This window comes from Pleuronectes platessa, chromosome 21 (genome assembly GCF_947347685.1).
Source record: "Pleuronectes platessa chromosome 21, fPlePla1.1, whole genome shotgun sequence".
In the NCBI taxonomy this organism is placed as follows: domain Eukaryota; kingdom Metazoa; phylum Chordata; class Actinopteri; order Pleuronectiformes; family Pleuronectidae; genus Pleuronectes; species Pleuronectes platessa.
The window spans coordinates 19,285,478-19,300,889 of NC_070646.1; the positions used below are offsets into that span (position 1 = coordinate 19,285,478).

The window sequence follows — 15,412 nt, forward strand, 5'->3', positions numbered from 1 at the left end:
CCCGTGCAGAGTCATGCATGATCACTTCACAAGGCAGTGAGTCATCAGAGCGGTTTTGCACACTTGTCAAACTCTGCCAGGCCATTCCCTCAGTTTCATTGACCCAGTGTAGAATTCACCTTTAAAACTCCACAATTGTTTGAGGGTTTGCTTTTCTACAAGGTAAGAACAGAGTGCACCGTTCCCAGCGGCACTGCAATGCTAGGTTGATGCGTGGAGAGAAGGGAGCAAGCTCCAAATTTCTGCTCCTCTTGCCAAAAATCTGCTTAATATGTAGTCCTCATATAGAGGACATATCAGATATTAAACTGAAAAGAACAGATACTACACTTGATCTTAGCCAAAAGGCCGAGAAGCGATAATCCACAAGTGTTGGATGTCCACGCCAAGCTCTTGGCGCAAATCTCCCTTGCTGTGGTACCCTGTTTGTAGGTGTGCATAACAATGGCTGCTGCTCATCACCTCCGCCTAAGCTCTCCTTTGTGGACACTTGATTTCTGACCTAGACAATTCTTTGACTTTTCACAATTTCATAAGGCTCAGCCATAAAGCAAAGCCTGCCAAAATTAGATTCAACTCATGTTTGTTCCTCTCCACGGAAGTCTTTAGTAAAAGGCGAAAGACTTGTGCGTTATGAAGAGAAACCAGAGTCAGCATGGCCCTCTGTTCGAGAGCAGCGGTGGAGCCTCTCGGTCACAGTCACCACCTACGCGGTGGGCCTCTCTTTGCTTTCCGCATGTCAGATTCTAGTATACAACGTTCCCACCACGCCGCCATCTGCCAACCAAAATTATACAAGTCTTTATTTGCTCCTGCCCTGACTAGTGATTGGCTTTTAAGCCTTTTTAAGCGATACATCCCTGAACCAATTACATTGGGTCCAAAAAGCTGACTCTGCTTTCTCACCAAGTCTCCCAGAGGATCTTGAGTGAAAACCAGTTTCAGTTTTTGACAAACGCTTCTGATTCAATTTGGAATCCAGTTGAAGCTCATTGTGACCCCGTGCAGAGTCATGCATGATCACTTCACAAGGCAGTGAGTCATCAGAGCGGTTTTGCACACTTGTCAAACTCTGCCAGGCCATTCCCTCAGTTTCATTGACCCAGTGTAGAATTCACCTTTAAAACTCCACAATTGTTTGAGTGTTTGCTTTTCTACAAGGTAAGAACAGAGTGCACCGTTCCCAGCGGCACTGCAATGCTAGGTCGATGCGTGGAGAGAAGGGAGCAAGCTCCAAAAATCTGCTTAATATGTAGTCCTCATATAGAGGACATATCAGATATTAAACTGAAAAGAACAGATACTACACTTGATCTTAGCCAAAAGGCCGAGAAGCGATAATCCACAAGTGTTGGATGTCCACGCCAAGCTCTTGGCGCAAATCTCCCTTGCTGTGGTACCCCGTTTGTAGGTGTGCATAACAATGGCTGCTGCTCATCACCTCCGCCTAAGCTCTCCTTTGTGGACACTTGATTTCTGACCTAGACAATTCTTTGACTTTTCACAATTTCATAAGGCTCAGCCATAAAGCAAAGCCTGCCAAAATTAGATTCAACTCATGTTTGTTCCTCTCCACGGAAGTCTTTAGTAAAAGGCGAAAGACTTGTGCGTTATGAAGAGAAACCAGAGTCAGCATGGCCCTCTGTTCGAGAGCAGCGGAGGAGCCTCTCCGTCACAGTCACCACCTACGCGGTGGGCCTCTCTTTGCTTTCCGCATGTCAGATTCTAGTATACAACATTCCCACCACGCCCCCATCTGCCAACCAAAATTATACAAGTCTTTATTTGCTCCTGCCCTGACTAGTGATTGGCTTTTAAGCCTTTTTAAGCGATACATCCCTGAACCACTTACATTGGGTCCTAAAAGTTGACTCTGCTTTCTCACCAAGTCTCCCAGAGGATCTTGAGTGAAAACCAGTTTCAGTTTTTGACAAACGCTTCTGATTCAATTTGGAATCCAGTTGAAGCTCATTGTGACCCCGTGCAGAGTCATGCATGATCACTTCACAAGGCAGTGAGTCATCAGAGCGGTTTTGCACACTTGTCAAACTCTGCCAGGCCATTCCCTCAGTTTCATTGACCCAGTGTAGAATTCACCTTTAAAACTCCACAATTGTTTGTGTGTTTGCTTTTCTACAAGGTAAGAACAGAGTGCACCGTTCCCAGCGGCACTGCAATGCTAGGTTGATGCGTGGAGAGAAGGGAGCAAGCTCCAAATTTCTGCTCCTCTTGCCAAAAATCTGCTTAATATGTAGTCCTCATATAGAGGACATATCAGATATTAAACTGAAAAGAACAGATACTACACTTGATCTTAGCCAAAAGGCCGAGAAGCGATAATCCACAAGTGTTGGATGTCCACGCCAAGCTCTTGGCGCAAATCTCCCTTGCTGTGGTACCCCGTTTGTAGGTGTGCATAACAATGGCTGCTGCTCATCACCTCCGCCTAAGCTCTCCTTTGTGGACACTTGATTTCTGACCTAGACAATTCTTTGACTTTTCACAATTTCATAAGGCTCAGCCATAAAGCAAAGCCTGCCAAAATTAGATTCAACTCATGTTTGTTCCTCTCCACGGAAGTCTTTAGTAAAAGGCGAAAGACTTGTGCGTTATGAAGAGAAACCAGAGTCAGCATGGCCCTCTGTTCGAGAGCAGCGGAGGAGCCTCTCCGTCACAGTCACCACCTACGCGGTGGGCCTCTCTTTGCTTTCCGCATGTCAGATTCTAGTATACAACATTCCCACCACGCCCCCATCTGCCAACCAAAATTATACAAGTCTTTATTTGCTCCTGCCCTGACTAGTGATTGGCTTTTAAGCCTTTTTAAGCGATACATCCCTGAACCACTTACATTGGGTCCTAAAAGTTGACTCTGCTTTCTCACCAAGTCTCCCAGAGGATCTTGAGTGAAAACCAGTTTCAGTTTTTGACAAACGCTTCTGATTCAATTTGGAATCCAGTTGAAGCTCATTGTGACCCCGTGCAGAGTCATGCATGATCACTTCACAAGGCAGTGAGTCATCAGAGCGGTTTTGCACACTTGTCAAACTCTGCCAGGCCATTCCCTCAGTTTCATTGACCCAGTGTAGAATTCACCTTTAAAACTCCACAATTGTTTGAGTGTTTGCTTTTCTACAAGGTAAGAACAGAGTGCACCGTTCCCAGCGGCACTGCAATGCTAGGTTGATGCGTGGAGAGAAGGGAGCAAGCTCCAAATTTCTGCTCCTCTTGCCAAAAATCTGCTTAATATGTAGTCCTCATATAGAGGACATATCAGATATTAAACTGAAAAGAACAGATACTACACTTGATCTTAGCCAAAAGGCCGAGAAGCGATAATCCACAAGTGTTGGATGTCCACGCCAAGCTCTTGGCGCAAATCTCCCTTGCTGTGGTACCCCGTTTGTAGGTGTGCATAACAATGGCTGCTGCTCATCACCTCCGCCTAAGCTCTCCTTTGTGGACACTTGATTTCTGACCTAGACAATTCTTTGACTTTTCACAATTTCATAAGGCTCAGCCATAAAGCAAAGCCTGCCAAAATTAGATTCAACTCATGTTTGTTCCTCTCCACGGAAGTCTTTAGTAAAAGGCGAAAGACTTGTGCGTTATGAAGACAAACCAGAGTCAGCATGGCCCTCTGTTCGAGAGCAGCGGAGGAGCCTCTCCGTCACAGTCACCACCTACGCGGTGGGCCTCTCTTTGCTTTCCGCATGTCAGATTCTAGTATACAACATTCCCACCACGCCCCCATCTGCCAACCAAAATTATACAAGTCTTTATTTGCTCCTGCCCTGACTAGTGATTGGCTTTTAAGCCTTTTTAAGCGATACATCCCTGAACCACTTACATTGGGTCCAAAAAGCTGACTCTGCTTTCTCACCAAGTCTCCCAGAGGATCTTGAGTGAAAACCAGTTTCAGTTTTTGACAAACGCTTCTGATTCAATTTGGAATCCAGTTGAAGCTCATTGTGACCCCGTGCAGAGTCATGCATGATCACTTCACAAGGCAGTGAGTCATCAGAGCGGTTTTGCACACTTGTCAAACTCTGCCAGGCCATTCCCTCAGTTTCATTGACCCAGTGTAGAATTCACCTTTAAAACTCCACAATTGTTTGAGTGTTTGCTTTTCTACAAGGTAAGAACAGAGTGCACCGTTCCCAGCGGCACTGCAATGCTAGGTCGATGCGTGGAGAGAAGGGAGCAAGCTCCAAATTTCTGCTCCTCTTGCCAAAAATCTACTTAATATGTAGTACTCATATAGAGGACATATCAGATATTAAACTGAAAAGAACAGATACTACACTTGATCTTAGCCAAAAGGCCGAGAAGCGATAATCCACAAGTATTGGATGTCCACGCCAAGCTCTTGGCGCAAATCTCCCTTGCTGTGGTACCCCGTTTGTAGGTGTGCATAACAATGGCTGCTGCTCATCACCTCCGCCTAAGCTCTCCTTTGTGGACACTTGATTTCTGACCTAGACAATTCTTTGACTTTTCACAATTTCATAAGGCTCAGCCATAAAGCAAAGCCTGCCAAAATTAGATTCAACTCATGTTTGTTCCTCTCCACGGAAGTCTTTAGTAAAAGGCGAAAGACTTGTGTGTTATGAAGAGAAACCAGAGTCAGCATGGCCCTCTGTTCGAGAGCAGCGGAGGAGCCTCTCCGTCACAGTCACCACCTACGCGGTGGGCCTCTCTTTGCTTTCCGCATGTCAGATTCTAGTATACAACGTTCCCACCACGCCGCCATCTGCCAACCAAAATTATACAAGTCTTTATTTGCTCCTGCCCTGACTAGTGATTGGCTTTTAAGCCTTTTTAAGCGATACATCCCTGAACCAATTACATTGGGTCCAAAAAGCTGACTCTGCTTTCTCACCAAGTCTCCCAGAGGATCTTGAGTGAAAACCAGTTTCAGTTTTTGACAAACGCTTCTGATTCAATTTGGAATCCAGTTGAAGCTCATTGTGACCCCGTGCAGAGTCATGCATGATCACTTCACAAGGCAGTGAGTCATCAGAGCGGTTTTGCACACTTGTCAAACTCTGCCAGGCCATTCCCTCAGTTTCATTGACCCAGTGTAGAATTCACCTTTAAAACTCCACAATTGTTTGAGTGTTTGCTTTTCTACAAGGTAAGAACAGAGTGCACCGTTCCCAGCGGCACTGCAATGCTAGGTCGATGCGTGGAGAAAGCTCCAAATTTCTGCTCCTCTTGCCAAAAATCTGCTTAATATGTAGTCCTCATATAGAGGACATATCAGATATTAAACTGAAAAGAACAGATACTACACTTGATCTTAGCCAAAAGGCCGAGAAGCGATAATCCACAAGTGTTGGATGTCCACGCCAAGCTCTTGGCGCAAATCTCCCTTGCTGTGGTACCCCGTTTGTAGGTGTGCATAACAATGGCTGCTGCTCATCACCTCCGCCTAAGCTCTCTTTTGTGGACACTTGATTTCTGACCTAGACAATTCTTTGACTTTTCACAATTTCATAAGGCTCAGCCATAAAGCAAAGCCTGCCAAAATTAGATTCAACTCATGTTTGTTCCTCTCCACGGAAGTCTTTAGTAAAAGGCGAAAGACTTGTGCGTTATGAAGAGAAACCAGAGTCAGCATGGCCCTCTGTTCGAGAGCAGCGGAGGAGCCTCTCCGTCACAGTCACCACCTACACGGTGGGCCTCTCTTTGCTTTCCGCATGTCAGATTCTAGTATACAACATTCCCACCACGCCGCCATCTGCCAACAAAAATTATACAAGTCTTTATTTGCTCCTGCCCTGACTAGTGATTGGCTTTTAAGCCTTTTTAAGCGATACATCCCTGAACCAATTACATTGGGTCCAAAAAGCTGACTCTGCTTTCTCACCAAGTCTCCCAGAGGATCTTGAGTGAAAACCAGTTTCAGTTTTTGACAAACGCTTCTGATTCAATTTGGAATCCAGTTGAAGCTCATTGTGACCCCGTGCAGAGTCATGCATGATCACTTCACAAGGCAGTGAGTCATCAGAGCGGTTTTGCACACTTGTCAAACTCTGCCAGGCCATTCCCTCAGTTTCATTGACCCAGTGTAGAATTCACCTTTAAAACTCCACAATTGTTTGCTTTTCTACAAGGTAAGAACAGAGTGCACCGTTCCCAGCGGCACTGCAATGCTAGGTCGATGCGTGGAGAGAAGGGAGCAAGCTCCAAATTTCTGCTCCTCTTGCCAAAAATCTGCTTAATATGTAGTCCTCATATAGAGGACATATCAGATATTAAACTGATAAGAACAGATACTACACTTGATCTTAGCCAAAAGGCCGAGAAGCGATAATCCACAAGTGTTGGATGTCCACGCCAAGCTCTTGGCGCAAATCTCCCTTGCTGTGGTACCCCGTTTGTAGGTGTGCATAACAATGGCTGCTGCTCATCACCTCCCCTAAGCTCTCCTTTGTGGACACTTGATTTCTGACCTAGACAATTCTTTGACTTTTCACAATTTCATAAGGCTCAGCCATAAAGCAAAGCCTGCCAAAAATAGATTCAACTCTAGTTTGTTCCTCTCCACGGAAGTCTTTAGTAAAAGGCGAAAGACTTGTGCGTTATGAAGAGAAACCAGAGTCAGCATGGCCCTCTGTTCGAGAGCAGCGGAGGAGCCTCTCGGTCACAGTCACCACCTACGCGGTGGGCCTCTCTTTGCTTTCCGCATGTCAGATTCTAGTATACAACATTCCCACCACGCCCCCATCTGCCAACCAAAATTATACAAGTCTTTATTTGCTCCTGCCCTGACTAGTGATTGGCTTTTAAGCCTTTTTAAGCGATACATCCCTGAACCACTTACATTGGGTCCAAAAAGTTGACTCTGCTTTCTCACCAAGTCTCCCAGAGGATCTTGAGTGAAAACCAGTTTCAGTTTTTGACAAACGCTTCTGATTCAATTTGGAATCCAGTTGAAGCTCATTGTGACCCCGTGCAGAGTCATGCATGATCACTTCACAAGGCAGTGAGTCATCAGAGCGGTTTTGCACACTTGTCAAACTCTGCCAGGCCATTCCCTCAGTTTCATTGACCCAGTGTAGAATTCACCTTTAAAACTCCACAATTGTTTGAGTGTTTGCTTTTCTACAAGGTAAGAACAGAGTGCACCGTTCCCAGCGGCACTGCAATGCTAGGTTGATGCGTGGAGAGAAGGGAGCAAGCTCCAAATTTCTGCTCCTCTTGCCAAAAATCTGCTTAATATGTAGTCCTCATATAGAGGACATATCAGATATTAAACTGAAAAGAACAGATACTACACTTGATCTTAGCCAAAAGGCCGAGAAGCGATAATCCACAAGTGTTGGATGTCCACGCCAAGCTCTTGGCGCAAATCTCCCTTGCTGTGGTACCCCGTTTGTAGGTGTGCATAACAATGGCTGCTGCTCATCACCTCCGCCTAAGCTCTCTTTTGTGGACACTTGATTTCTGACCTAGACAATTCTTTGACTTTTCACAATTTCATAAGGCTCAGCCATAAAGCAAAGCCTGCCAAAATTAGATTCAACTCATGTTTGTTCCTCTCCACGGAAGTCTTTAGTAAAAGGCGAAAGACTTGTGCGTTATGAAGAGAAACCAGAGTCAGCATGGCCCTCTGTTCGAGAGCAGCGGAGGAGCCTCTCCGTCACAGTCACCACCTACGCGGTGGGCCTCTCTTTGCTTTCCGCATGTCAGATTCTAGTATACAACATTCCCACCACGCCGCCATCTGCCAACCAAAATTATACAAGTCTTTATTTGCTCCTGCCCTGACTAGTGATTGGCTTTTAAGCCTTTTTAAGCGATACATCCCTGAACCAATTACATTGGGTCCAAAAAGCTGACTCTGCTTTCTCACCAAGTCTCCCAGAGGATCTTGAGTGAAAACCAGTTTCAGTTTTTGACAAACGCTTCTGATTCAATTTGGAATCCAGTTGAAGCTCATTGTGACCCCGTGCAGAGTCATGCATGATCACTTCACAAGGCAGTGAGTCATCAGAGCGGTTTTGCACACTTGTCAAACTCTGCCAGGCCATTCCCTCAGTTTCATTGACCCGGTGTAGAATTCACCTTTAAAACTCCACAATTGTTTGAGTGTTTGCTTTTCTACAAGGTAAGAACAGAGTGCACCGTTCCCAGCGGCACTGCAATGCTAGGTTGATGCGTGGAGAGAAGGGAGCAAGCTCCAAATTTCTGCTCCTCTTGCCAAAAATCTGCTTAATATGTAGTCCTCATATAGAGGACATATCAGATATTAAACTGAAAAGAACAGATACTACACTTGATCTTAGCCAAAAGGCCGAGAAGCGATAATCCACAAGTGTTGGATGTCCACGCCAAGCTCTTGGCGCAAATCTCCCTTGCTGTGGTACCCTGTTTGTAGGTGTGCATAACAATGGCTGCTGCTCATCACCTCCGCCTAAGCTCTCCTTTGTGGACACTTGATTTCTGACCTAGACAATTCTTTGACTTTTCACAATTTCATAAGGCTCAGCCATAAAGCAAAGCCTGCCAAAATTAGATTCAACTCATGTTTGTTCCTCTCCACGGAAGTCTTTAGTAAAAGGCGAAAGACTTGTGCGTTATGAAGAGAAACCAGAGTCAGCATGGCCCTCTGTTCGAGAGCAGCGGTGGAGCCTCTCGGTCACAGTCACCACCTACGCGGTGGGCCTCTCTTTGCTTTCCGCATGTCAGATTCTAGTATACAACGTTCCCACCACGCCGCCATCTGCCAACCAAAATTATACAAGTCTTTATTTGCTCCTGCCCTGACTAGTGATTGGCTTTTAAGCCTTTTTAAGCGATACATCCCTGAACCAATTACATTGGGTCCAAAAAGCTGACTCTGCTTTCTCACCAAGTCTCCCAGAGGATCTTGAGTGAAAACCAGTTTCAGTTTTTGACAAACGCTTCTGATTCAATTTGGAATCCAGTTGAAGCTCATTGTGACCCCGTGCAGAGTCATGCATGATCACTTCACAAGGCAGTGAGTCATCAGAGCGGTTTTGCACACTTGTCAAACTCTGCCAGGCCATTCCCTCAGTTTCATTGACCCAGTGTAGAATTCACCTTTAAAACTCCACAATTGTTTGAGTGTTTGCTTTTCTACAAGGTAAGAACAGAGTGCACCGTTCCCAGCGGCACTGCAATGCTAGGTCGATGCGTGGAGAGAAGGGAGCAAGCTCCAAAAATCTGCTTAATATGTAGTCCTCATATAGAGGACATATCAGATATTAAACTGAAAAGAACAGATACTACACTTGATCTTAGCCAAAAGGCCGAGAAGCGATAATCCACAAGTGTTGGATGTCCACGCCAAGCTCTTGGCGCAAATCTCCCTTGCTGTGGTACCCCGTTTGTAGGTGTGCATAACAATGGCTGCTGCTCATCACCTCCGCCTAAGCTCTCCTTTGTGGACACTTGATTTCTGACCTAGACAATTCTTTGACTTTTCACAATTTCATAAGGCTCAGCCATAAAGCAAAGCCTGCCAAAATTAGATTCAACTCATGTTTGTTCCTCTCCACGGAAGTCTTTAGTAAAAGGCGAAAGACTTGTGCGTTATGAAGAGAAACCAGAGTCAGCATGGCCCTCTGTTCGAGAGCAGCGGTGGAGCCTCTCGGTCACAGTCACCACCTACGCGGTGGGCCTCTCTTTGCTTTCCGCATGTCAGATTCTAGTATACAACATTCCCACCACGCCCCCATCTGCCAACCAAAATTATACAAGTCTTTATTTGCTCCTGCCCTGGCTAGTGATTGGCTTTTAAGCCTTTTTAAGCGATACATCCCTGAACCACTTACATTGGGTCCAAAAAGCTGACTCTGCTTTCTCACCAAGTCTCCCAGAGGATCTTGAGTGAAAACCAGTTTCAGTTTTTGACAAACGCTTCTGATTCAATTTGGAATCCAGTTGAAGCTCATTGTGACCCCGTGCAGAGTCATGCATGATCACTTCACAAGGCAGTGAGTCATCAGAGCGGTTTTGCACACTTGTCAAACTCTGCCAGGCCATTCCCTCAGTTTCATTGACCCAGTGTAGAATTCACCTTTAAAACTCCACAATTGTTTGAGTGTTTGCTTTTCTACAAGGTAAGAACAGAGTGCACCGTTCCCAGCGGCACTGCAATGCTAGGTCGATGCGTGGAGAGAAGGGAGCAAGCTCCAAATTTCTGCTCCTCTTGCCAAAAATCTGCTTAATATGTAGTCCTCATATAGAGGACATATCAGATATTAAACTGAAAAGAACAGATACTACACTTGATCTTAGCCAAAAGGCCGAGAAGCGATAATCCACAAGTGTTGGATGTCCACGCCAAGCTCTTGGCGCAAATCTCCCTTGCTGTGGTACCCCGTTTGTAGGTGTGCATAACAATGGCTGCTGCTCATCACCTCCGCCTAAGCTCTCTTTTGTGGACACTTGATTTCTGACCTAGACAATTCTTTGACTTTTCACAATTTCATAAGGCTCAGCCATAAAGCAAAGCCTGCCAAAATTAGATTCAACTCATGTTTGTTCCTCTCCACGGAAGTCTTTAGTAAAAGGCGAAAGACTTGTGCGTTATGAAGAGAAACCAGAGTCAGCATGGCCCTCTGTTCGAGAGCAGCGGAGGAGCCTCTCCGTCACAGTCACCACCTACGCGGTGGGCCTCTCTTTGCTTTCCGCATGTCAGATTCTAGTATACAACATTCCCACCACGCCGCCATCTGCCAACCAAAATTATACAAGTCTTTATTTGCTCCTGCCCTGACTAGTGATTGGCTTTTAAGCCTTTTTAAGCGATACATCCCTGAACCAATTACATTGGGTCCAAAAAGCTGACTCTGCTTTCTCACCAAGTCTCCCAGAGGATCTTGAGTGAAAACCAGTTTCAGTTTTTGACAAACGCTTCTGATTCAATTTGGAATCCAGTTGAAGCTCATTGTGACCCCGTGCAGAGTCATGCATGATCACTTCACAAGGCAGTGAGTCATCAGAGCGGTTTTGCACACTTGTCAAACTCTGCCAGGCCATTCCCTCAGTTTCATTGACCCAGTGTAGAATTCACCTTTAAAACTCCACAATTGTTTGCTTTTCTACAAGGTAAGAACAGAGTGCACCGTTCCCAGCGGCACTGCAATGCTAGGTTGATGCGTGGAGAGAAGGGAGCAAGCTCCAAATTTCTGCTCCTCTTGCCAAAAATCTGCTTAATATGTAGTCCTCATATAGAGGACATATCAGATATTAAACTGATAAGAACAGATACTACACTTGATCTTAGCCAAAAGGCCGAGAAGCGATAATCCACAAGTGTTGGATGTCCACGCCAAGCTCTTGGCGCAAATCTCCCTTGCTGTGGTACCCCGTTTGTAGGTGTGCATAACAATGGCTGCTGCTCATCACCTCCCCTAAGCTCTCCTTTGTGGACACTTGATTTCTGACCTAGACAATTCTTTGACTTTTCACAATTTCATAAGGCTCAGCCATAAAGCAAAGCCTGCCAAAAATAGATTCAACTCTAGTTTGTTCCTCTCCACGGAAGTCTTTAGTAAAAGGCGAAAGACTTGTGCGTTATGAAGAGAAACCAGAGTCAGCATGGCCCTCTGTTCGAGAGCAGCGGAGGAGCCTCTCGGTCACAGTCACCACCTACGCGGTTGGCCTCTCTTTGCTTTCCGCATGTCAGATTCTAGTATACAACATTCCCACCACGCCCCCATCTGCCAACCAAAATTATACAAGTCTTTATTTGCTCCTGCCCTGACTAGTGATTGGCTTTTAAGCCTTTTTAAGCGATACATCCCTGAACCACTTACATTGGGTCCAAAAAGTTGACTCTGCTTTCTCACCAAGTCTCCCAGAGGATCTTGAGTGAAAACCAGTTTCAGTTTTTGACAAACGCTTCTGATTCAATTTGGAATCCAGTTGAAGCTCATTGTGACCCCGTGCAGAGTCATGCATGATCACTTCACAAGGCAGTGAGTCATCAGAGCGGTTTTGCACACTTGTCAAACTCTGCCAGGCCATTCCCTCAGTTTCATTGACCCAGTGTAGAATTCACCTTTAAAACTCCACAATTGTTTGAGTGTTTGCTTTTCTACAAGGTAAGAACAGAGTGCACCGTTCCCAGCGGCACTGCAATGCTAGGTCGATGCGTGGAGAGAAGGGAGCAAGCTCCAAATTTCTGCTCCTCTTGCCAAAAATCTGCTTAATATGTAGTCCTCATATAGAGGACATATCAGATATTAAACTGAAAAGAACAGATACTACACTTGATCTTAGCCAAAAGGCCGAGAAGCGATAATCCACAAGTGTTGGATGTCCACGCCAAGCTCTTGGCGCAAATCTCCCTTGCTGTGGTACCCCGTTTGTAGGTGTGCATAACAATGGCTGCTGCTCATCACCTCCGCCTAAGCTCTCTTTTGTGGACACTTGATTTCTGACCTAGATAATTCTTTGACTTTTCACAATTTCATAAGGCTCAGCCATAAAGCAAAGCCTGCCAAAAATAGATTCAACTCTAGTTTGTTCCTCTCCACGGAAGTCTTTAGTAAAAGGCGAAAGACTTGTGCGTTATGAAGAGAAACCAGAGTCAGCATGGCCCTCTGTTCGAGAGCAGCGGTGGAGCCTCTCGGTCACAGTCACCACCTACGCGGTGGGCCTCTCTTTGCTTTCCGCATGTCAGATTCTAGTATACAACATTCCCACCACGCCCCCATCTGCCAACCAAAATTATACAAGTCTTTATTTGCTCCTGCCCTGACTAGTGATTGGCTTTTAAGCCTTTTTAAGCGATACATCCCTGAACCACTTACATTGGGTCCAAAAAGCTGACTCTGCTTTCTCACCAAGTCTCCCAGAGGATCTTGAGTGAAAACCAGTTTCAGTTTTTGACAAACGCTTCTGATTCAATTTGGAATCCAGTTGAAGCTCATTGTGACCCCGTGCAGAGTCATGCATGATCACTTCACAAGGCAGTGAGTCATCAGAGCGGTTTTGCACACTTGTCAAACTCTGCCAGGCCATTCCCTCAGTTTCATTGACCCAGTGTAGAATTCACCTTTAAAACTCCACAATTGTTTGAGTGTTTGCTTTTCTACAAGGTAAGAACAGAGTGCACCGTTCCCAGCGGCACTGCAATGCTAGGTCGATGCGTGGAGAGAAGGGAGCAAGCTCCAAATTTCTGCTCCTCTTGCCAAAAATCTGCTTAATATGTAGTCCTCATATAGAGGACATATCAGATATTAAACTGAAAAGAACAGATACTACACTTGATCTTAGCCAAAAGGCCGAGAAGCGATAATCCACAAGTGTTGGATGTCCACGCCAAGCTCTTGGCGCAAATCTCCCTTGCTGTGGTACCCCGTTTGTAGGTGTGCATAACAATGGCTGCTGCTCATCACCTCCGCCTAAGCTCTCTTTTGTGGACACTTGATTTCTGACCTAGACAATTCTTTGACTTTTCACAATTTCATAAGGCTCAGCCATAAAGCAAAGCCTGCCAAAATTAGATTCAACTCATGTTTGTTCCTCTCCACGGAAGTCTTTAGTAAAAGGCGAAAGACTTGTGCGTTATGAAGAGAAACCAGAGTCAGCATGGCCCTCTGTTCGAGAGCAGCGGAGGAGCCTCTCCGTCACAGTCACCACCTACGCGGTGGGCCTCTCTTTGCTTTCCGCATGTCAGATTCTAGTATACAACATTCCCACCACGCCGCCATCTGCCAACAAAAATTATACAAGTCTTTATTTGCTCCTGCCCTGACTAGTGATTGGCTTTTAAGCCTTTTTAAGCGATACATCCCTGAACCAATTACATTGGGTCCAAAAAGCTGACTCTGCTTTCTCACCAAGTCTCCCAGAGGATCTTGAGTGAAAACCAGTTTCAGTTTTTGACAAACGCTTCTGATTCAATTTGGAATCCAGTTGAAGCTCATTGTGACCCCGTGCAGAGTCATGCATGATCACTTCACAAGGCAGTGAGTCATCAGAGCGGTTTTGCACACTTGTCAAACTCTGCCAGGCCATTCCCTCAGTTTCATTGACCCAGTGTAGAATTCACCTTTAAAACTCCACAATTGTTTGCTTTTCTACAAGGTAAGAACAGAGTGCACCGTTCCCAGCGGCACTGCAATGCTAGGTCGATGCGTGGAGAGAAGGGAGCAAGCTCCAAATTTCTGCTCCTCTTGCCAAAAATCTGCTTAATATGTAGTCCTCATATAGAGGACATATCAGATATTAAACTGATAAGAACAGATACTACACTTGATCTTAGCCAAAAGGCCGAGAAGCGATAATCCACAAGTGTTGGATGTCCACGCCAAGCTCTTGGCGCAAATCTCCCTTGCTGTGGTACCCCGTTTGTAAGTGTGCATAACAATGGCTGCTGCTCATCACCTCCCCTAAGCTCTCCTTTGTGGACACTTGATTTCTGACCTAGACAATTCTTTGACTTTTCACAATTTCATAAGGCTCAGCCATAAAGCAAAGCCTGCCAAAAATAGATTCAACTCTAGTTTGTTCCTCTCCACGGAAGTCTTTAGTAAAAGGCGAAAGACTTGTGCGTTATGAAGAGAAACCAGAGTCAGCATGGCCCTCTGTTCGAGAGCGGAGGAGCCTCTCGGTCACAGTCACCACCTACGCGGTGGGCCTCTCTTTGCTTTCCGCATGTCAGATTCTAGTATACAACATTCCCACCACGCCCCCATCTGCCAACCAAAATTATACAAGTCTTTATTTGCTCCTGCCCTGACTAGTGATTGGCTTTTAAGCCTTTTTAAGCGATACATCCCTGAACCACTTACATTGGGTCCAAAAAGTTGACTCTGCTTTCTCACCAAGTCTCCCAGAGGATCTTGAGTGAAAACCAGTTTCAGTTTTTGACAAACGCTTCTGATTCAATTTGGAATCCAGTTGAAGCTCATTGTGACCCCGTGCAGAGTCATGCATGATCACTTCACAAGGCAGTGAGTCATCAGAGCGGTTTTGCACACTTGTCAAACTCTGCCAGGCCATTCCCTCAGTTTCATTGACCCAGTGTAGAATTCACCTTTAAAACTCCACAATTGTTTGAGTGTTTGCTTTTCTACAAGGTAAGAACAGAGTGCACTGTTCCCAGCGGCACTGCAATGCTAGGTCGATGCGTGGAGAGAAGGGAGCAAGCTCCAAAAATCTGCTTAATATGTAGTCCTCATATAGAGGACATATCAGATATTAAACTGAAAAGAACAGATACTACACTTGATCTTAGCCAAAAGGCCGAGAAGCGATAATCCACAAGTGTTGGATGTCCACGCCAAGCTCTTGGCGCAAATCTCCCTTGCTGTGGTACCCCGTTTGTAGGTGTGCATAACAATGGCTGCTGCTCATCACCTCCGCCTAAGCTCTCCTTTGTGGACACTTGATTTCTGACCTAGACAATTCTTTGACTTTTCAC

At 45.5% G+C, this 15,412-nt stretch overlaps 28 non-coding genes and 3 pseudogenes across 28 annotated transcripts; all 31 read right to left on the reverse strand.

Annotated features, from left to right (window-relative positions):
- Nucleotides 1–168: 168 nt before the first annotated feature.
- On the reverse strand, nt 169–360 carry LOC128427588 (U2 spliceosomal RNA). Its single transcript, XR_008333477.1, has one exon. It is a non-coding gene; the product is annotated as a U2 spliceosomal RNA (small nuclear RNA).
- A 176-nt stretch (nt 361–536) lies between these two features.
- LOC128427775 (U5 spliceosomal RNA) lies at nt 537–653 on the reverse strand. Its single transcript, XR_008333624.1, has one exon. It is a non-coding gene; the product is annotated as a U5 spliceosomal RNA (small nuclear RNA).
- Nucleotides 654–1,167: 514 nt separating this feature from the next.
- Nucleotides 1,168–1,339, reverse strand: LOC128427634 (uncharacterized; annotated as a pseudogene).
- A 176-nt stretch (nt 1,340–1,515) lies between these two features.
- On the reverse strand, nt 1,516–1,632 carry LOC128427777 (U5 spliceosomal RNA). Its single transcript, XR_008333625.1, has one exon. It is a non-coding gene; the product is annotated as a U5 spliceosomal RNA (small nuclear RNA).
- Nucleotides 1,633–2,146: 514 nt separating this feature from the next.
- Nucleotides 2,147–2,338, reverse strand: LOC128427590 (U2 spliceosomal RNA). Its single transcript, XR_008333479.1, has one exon. It is a non-coding gene; the product is annotated as a U2 spliceosomal RNA (small nuclear RNA).
- A 176-nt stretch (nt 2,339–2,514) lies between these two features.
- LOC128427778 (U5 spliceosomal RNA) lies at nt 2,515–2,631 on the reverse strand. The gene has a single exon (XR_008333626.1). It is a non-coding gene; the product is annotated as a U5 spliceosomal RNA (small nuclear RNA).
- Nucleotides 2,632–3,145: 514 nt separating this feature from the next.
- Nucleotides 3,146–3,337, reverse strand: LOC128427591 (U2 spliceosomal RNA). Its single transcript, XR_008333480.1, has one exon. It is a non-coding gene; the product is annotated as a U2 spliceosomal RNA (small nuclear RNA).
- A 176-nt stretch (nt 3,338–3,513) lies between these two features.
- On the reverse strand, nt 3,514–3,630 carry LOC128427954 (U5 spliceosomal RNA). The gene has a single exon (XR_008333785.1). It is a non-coding gene; the product is annotated as a U5 spliceosomal RNA (small nuclear RNA).
- Nucleotides 3,631–4,144: 514 nt separating this feature from the next.
- LOC128427604 (U2 spliceosomal RNA) lies at nt 4,145–4,336 on the reverse strand. Its single transcript, XR_008333492.1, has one exon. It is a non-coding gene; the product is annotated as a U2 spliceosomal RNA (small nuclear RNA).
- Nucleotides 4,337–4,512: 176 nt separating this feature from the next.
- On the reverse strand, nt 4,513–4,629 carry LOC128427900 (U5 spliceosomal RNA). Its single transcript, XR_008333737.1, has one exon. It is a non-coding gene; the product is annotated as a U5 spliceosomal RNA (small nuclear RNA).
- A 514-nt stretch (nt 4,630–5,143) lies between these two features.
- LOC128427632 (U2 spliceosomal RNA) lies at nt 5,144–5,326 on the reverse strand. The gene has a single exon (XR_008333517.1). It is a non-coding gene; the product is annotated as a U2 spliceosomal RNA (small nuclear RNA).
- A 176-nt stretch (nt 5,327–5,502) lies between these two features.
- LOC128427779 (U5 spliceosomal RNA) lies at nt 5,503–5,619 on the reverse strand. The gene has a single exon (XR_008333627.1). It is a non-coding gene; the product is annotated as a U5 spliceosomal RNA (small nuclear RNA).
- A 506-nt stretch (nt 5,620–6,125) lies between these two features.
- Nucleotides 6,126–6,317, reverse strand: LOC128427680 (U2 spliceosomal RNA). Its single transcript, XR_008333539.1, has one exon. It is a non-coding gene; the product is annotated as a U2 spliceosomal RNA (small nuclear RNA).
- Nucleotides 6,318–6,496: 179 nt separating this feature from the next.
- Nucleotides 6,497–6,609, reverse strand: LOC128427666 (U5 spliceosomal RNA). Its single transcript, XR_008333526.1, has one exon. It is a non-coding gene; the product is annotated as a U5 spliceosomal RNA (small nuclear RNA).
- A 514-nt stretch (nt 6,610–7,123) lies between these two features.
- On the reverse strand, nt 7,124–7,315 carry LOC128427592 (U2 spliceosomal RNA). The gene has a single exon (XR_008333481.1). It is a non-coding gene; the product is annotated as a U2 spliceosomal RNA (small nuclear RNA).
- A 176-nt stretch (nt 7,316–7,491) lies between these two features.
- LOC128427780 (U5 spliceosomal RNA) lies at nt 7,492–7,608 on the reverse strand. The gene has a single exon (XR_008333628.1). It is a non-coding gene; the product is annotated as a U5 spliceosomal RNA (small nuclear RNA).
- A 514-nt stretch (nt 7,609–8,122) lies between these two features.
- Nucleotides 8,123–8,314, reverse strand: LOC128427593 (U2 spliceosomal RNA). The gene has a single exon (XR_008333482.1). It is a non-coding gene; the product is annotated as a U2 spliceosomal RNA (small nuclear RNA).
- A 176-nt stretch (nt 8,315–8,490) lies between these two features.
- LOC128427781 (U5 spliceosomal RNA) lies at nt 8,491–8,607 on the reverse strand. The gene has a single exon (XR_008333629.1). It is a non-coding gene; the product is annotated as a U5 spliceosomal RNA (small nuclear RNA).
- A 514-nt stretch (nt 8,608–9,121) lies between these two features.
- LOC128427635 (uncharacterized) lies at nt 9,122–9,293 on the reverse strand (annotated as a pseudogene).
- A 176-nt stretch (nt 9,294–9,469) lies between these two features.
- On the reverse strand, nt 9,470–9,586 carry LOC128427782 (U5 spliceosomal RNA). Its single transcript, XR_008333630.1, has one exon. It is a non-coding gene; the product is annotated as a U5 spliceosomal RNA (small nuclear RNA).
- A 514-nt stretch (nt 9,587–10,100) lies between these two features.
- Nucleotides 10,101–10,292, reverse strand: LOC128427450 (U2 spliceosomal RNA). The gene has a single exon (XR_008333353.1). It is a non-coding gene; the product is annotated as a U2 spliceosomal RNA (small nuclear RNA).
- A 176-nt stretch (nt 10,293–10,468) lies between these two features.
- Nucleotides 10,469–10,585, reverse strand: LOC128427783 (U5 spliceosomal RNA). Its single transcript, XR_008333631.1, has one exon. It is a non-coding gene; the product is annotated as a U5 spliceosomal RNA (small nuclear RNA).
- Nucleotides 10,586–11,091: 506 nt separating this feature from the next.
- LOC128427445 (U2 spliceosomal RNA) lies at nt 11,092–11,283 on the reverse strand. The gene has a single exon (XR_008333348.1). It is a non-coding gene; the product is annotated as a U2 spliceosomal RNA (small nuclear RNA).
- A 179-nt stretch (nt 11,284–11,462) lies between these two features.
- On the reverse strand, nt 11,463–11,575 carry LOC128427667 (U5 spliceosomal RNA). Its single transcript, XR_008333527.1, has one exon. It is a non-coding gene; the product is annotated as a U5 spliceosomal RNA (small nuclear RNA).
- A 514-nt stretch (nt 11,576–12,089) lies between these two features.
- On the reverse strand, nt 12,090–12,281 carry LOC128427451 (U2 spliceosomal RNA). The gene has a single exon (XR_008333354.1). It is a non-coding gene; the product is annotated as a U2 spliceosomal RNA (small nuclear RNA).
- A 180-nt stretch (nt 12,282–12,461) lies between these two features.
- Nucleotides 12,462–12,574, reverse strand: LOC128427668 (U5 spliceosomal RNA). Its single transcript, XR_008333528.1, has one exon. It is a non-coding gene; the product is annotated as a U5 spliceosomal RNA (small nuclear RNA).
- A 514-nt stretch (nt 12,575–13,088) lies between these two features.
- On the reverse strand, nt 13,089–13,280 carry LOC128427452 (U2 spliceosomal RNA). The gene has a single exon (XR_008333355.1). It is a non-coding gene; the product is annotated as a U2 spliceosomal RNA (small nuclear RNA).
- A 176-nt stretch (nt 13,281–13,456) lies between these two features.
- On the reverse strand, nt 13,457–13,573 carry LOC128427784 (U5 spliceosomal RNA). The gene has a single exon (XR_008333632.1). It is a non-coding gene; the product is annotated as a U5 spliceosomal RNA (small nuclear RNA).
- Nucleotides 13,574–14,079: 506 nt separating this feature from the next.
- LOC128427804 (U2 spliceosomal RNA) lies at nt 14,080–14,271 on the reverse strand. The gene has a single exon (XR_008333650.1). It is a non-coding gene; the product is annotated as a U2 spliceosomal RNA (small nuclear RNA).
- A 179-nt stretch (nt 14,272–14,450) lies between these two features.
- On the reverse strand, nt 14,451–14,563 carry LOC128427669 (U5 spliceosomal RNA). The gene has a single exon (XR_008333529.1). It is a non-coding gene; the product is annotated as a U5 spliceosomal RNA (small nuclear RNA).
- A 511-nt stretch (nt 14,564–15,074) lies between these two features.
- Nucleotides 15,075–15,246, reverse strand: LOC128427656 (uncharacterized; annotated as a pseudogene).
- Between the last annotated feature and the right edge of the window lie 166 nt (nt 15,247–15,412).